The following is a 3,460-nucleotide window of genomic DNA, read 5'->3' on the forward strand; positions in this document are numbered from 1 at the left end:
TGTCCGTTAAAGGTCTTATATAGCGTACTAATTTAGTGCACTATATGTAGTTTTTGTAAAGATTTTTTTTGCATGATGATTTGGTCACTTTTGTCTTTTTGCAAGTCATTTAGGTTCTGGAATCGAAGGTTTCCTCATATAGCACATTAAATTAGTGCGCTAAATTCTATGTTACTCAGACTCTTCAAAAATGTCACACAGTGCGTGTCAGATTCACCAAAACTAGTACATTTTTTTGAGAATCGGACACGGGTGCGACGTCGAAAAGGGAAGAATCATCACAACTTAGGGGCTAAACTATAGCGATATATAAGTCCATTAACTTTAAAGGCCATTAAGGCCTGGTCCATTAGAGGATCTTATATACCGCACCAATTTAGTATGCTATATGTAGCTTTTATAAAGTTTTTTTGCACGTTATTTTGATTACTTTTTTCTTTTCACATGTCATTTAGGTATGAACCCCATCAATTGACACAATATCATTAGCAGGTACATGAACCATCTAACATCATCCTACAAACTATTGTTGGTCTCATCCAACATTAGTGTAATTAAACTCAAGCTTACAGAAGACCCTGGGTATACACCCACGATTATACTAACATCTTCCTTACTTGTTTAAAAGAAAATTGCAAATTCCTTTACATCTCCTCCCACTGTTCTCACACTTTTAACTGCTCCTTTTGTACATGCTTTAACTCCATCAATAGCCACAATATCATCAGCATGTACATGCACCATCAAACATCATCCTATAAGCTATTGTTGATGTCATCCATGATTATACTAAACTTCTTCCTTACCTGTTCAAAAGAAAATAGCAAAGTCCTTTATATCTCCTCCTACTGTTCTCATACTTTAAATTGCTCCTTTGTACATGTTTTTATGACATCAACATATTTGATATGAGTTCATTTATTCTAAAATATACGTCCCCATTCTATCACATGCTTGACAAAAAACTAGACTACATTCTACCTATCAAAAACTCAATACAACATACAATCGAAACTTCTGGTAAAATCTATCACTTAAGGCGCATTGCATGTTAATATATAATAGAATTATTGCTATGAACTTGGGATAGCAAATAAAAAATATGATGACATTCATATTTCAGTTAATTGTGATACTTCATCGATATATTACCTTTTTTCATATCTACAATCTTCAAAAGAAAAAGAACTTTTCAGCCTTTTTTATAAGTAGCAGGAGAAGAAAATTCACTATTTAAAAAAAGAAGGAGAAAGCTTTTATACATAGGGATCAACATATGTACCATTCTTTTATTTGCAATGGGCACAAACCACTAATGCAATTAGCATGTATCTTGAGGAAAACAGCAGAGGCAATATGTTTCTTATTGACTATTTTCCACCAATTGCAATTCCCATACATAATACGAGAACAAGAATGTATACCTTTCTGCCATCTCCCAACTGGTGCTTTGATACTATGACCTATATAATTTTCTCGATGTTTATCAGCCTTCACATCATCCCAGCTAAATTCTGTTGCAGCAAAGAAATAATACATTAGGAACACTATGTAATAGGACAAAAGTAAAACAGCTTGATTCTCCAAAAACAATAACAACTTTGTGGAAGAACCTCCTATGCCATCTGCAAAATACCTTAATTAAGAGCATCTGCACTAGAAAGCATCATAATTCGAAATTCAAACTCTTCCCCGAGGAAAGTATAATCATGATTCAAAATTCATGACTCCGGGAAGACTTAAATATATTGATTCTTATATCTATGTATCTATCTCCTCATATTTTTTGTCGCAGAGTTGGATTGATAAGCCAGAACCCCAATAAACGGAAGTAGCATTTAGATAAGAAGGCAAATATAAAAAGGCAAATATAAAAAGGCAAATGACAAGTGATACCAGCAGAACTGAACACTAAGAAAGCAAACAACAACAGGCTGCATAGACATATAGGAACAAATTTGCGGGAGCACATACATGATTCGGCCTACACAAGTAGAAAGTACCGGAAAACTTCCGAATCTAAGAAATGGAAACATGGAATTTTTGATCAAACAAATGTTAACATGGACTTTTTGATCAAGCAAATGTTAACATGGACTTGCAAAAATACAGACATCGGGTTATCAGAAAACAAGCACACATCCCAAGAGCCCAACCTTAATCTTTCTCCTTCATATATCCTCTGCATTCCACCCAAAACTAAAAGACACAGGATGATTGCAGCAACACTACGCTTTATATTTTTATATTAGGTAATAAGAGGCCAATATTTTCCCACTTTCCGCTTTTGGGGACTCGAGCAGCAAACTCTTTCCCTCCGGTATCATTTTTTTTTTTTTTTTTTTGAAAAAAAGGATCATGTAATCCTTTGCATAATGTTCCTAAATCACAAATCTAATACAGTATCCTTCATAGTTTTAAAACCTCAATCTGATGTATAACCCACCAAGCTATTACAGCTTTCCCGCAACTTGCTCAGATGTGTATATATTTGTAACTCCTACAATTTCCCCAATTCAAATCCTACTGAGTGCTAGACGAGAATATGGGTTTGTTTATCATAATAATAAATCCACATAATATGATTCCACAATTTTAATTTTCTCAACTGTTGGAAACAACCTTTTTACCTCTGAGGTAATGATACGGTTTATGCACACTCTATTCTCCCTAAACCCCACTTTGTGGGACTACACTGTGTTTTGCTGTTGTCATTGATTTGATGTTTCTAGAATGACGGGAAGGCTTTGAGTGTGTATACTCACTCTCCCTATTCCCAAAGGCAGAGCGAGCACTTTGGTTACAGGCTCAGCCGAACCCAGTAACTTTAGGGATTGATTTCTTAAATCACTCAGCTAATAGTTATTATTAATGACTATTGAGTTGAATGATTGAGAAATCAACTCATAGCGTTGGTTCAAACTCTGTTAAAATCCTGAACCCTTAAGCTTCAAATCCTAACTCAGCATTAGCATTCAGAAAGTCATTTTTCTTTTTCATTCCAGTTTTTGTCAACAAGAAAAACAACTTTCTGAATAATAACTACTAGTTGAGTGACCATCTGAAAAATCAATTTGTAGCTTTGGTACAAACTCTTAATTAAATCCTGAACTCATAAGCTTCAAATCCTAACTCCGCACCTCCGCCTCTGCGATCTACCCGACTGAGACACTTTATTTTATTATATAAGATTCCTCAAATCCGATTTTTCACTGCCATCAACAATACTCCTTCTCATGTAACTACAAATTCTCCCAATTTTTAACATCTAAAAGCTATAAAAGCAAATTAGACTAAAAATTAAATGAAACATGAATACTTCAAATGTCGAATTCTACGGGAAGAAAAAAACAAAAAAAGGAAACCCTAGATTAAGCAGAGATTCGGAAAATGGAAGCTTACGATCTCGACCACCGCGAACGCCACCTCTAGTTGGATGATACATATCTTTTGCTGCTTT

General features: G+C 34.7%; 1 long non-coding RNA gene across 1 annotated transcript; it reads right to left on the bottom strand.

Annotated features, from left to right (window-relative positions):
- Positions 1-420: 420 nt before the first annotated feature.
- Positions 421-3,460, bottom strand: LOC124892864. Its single transcript, XR_007050451.1, has 3 exons — positions 3,403-3,460; positions 1,425-1,514; positions 421-806 (listed from the first exon to the last, which is right to left on the bottom strand). It is a non-coding gene; the product is annotated as an uncharacterized LOC124892864 (long non-coding RNA).

Source organism: Capsicum annuum, unplaced genomic scaffold (genome assembly GCF_002878395.1).
Source record: "Capsicum annuum cultivar UCD-10X-F1 unplaced genomic scaffold, UCD10Xv1.1 ctg51373, whole genome shotgun sequence".
NCBI lineage: Eukaryota > Viridiplantae > Streptophyta > Magnoliopsida > Solanales > Solanaceae > Capsicum > Capsicum annuum.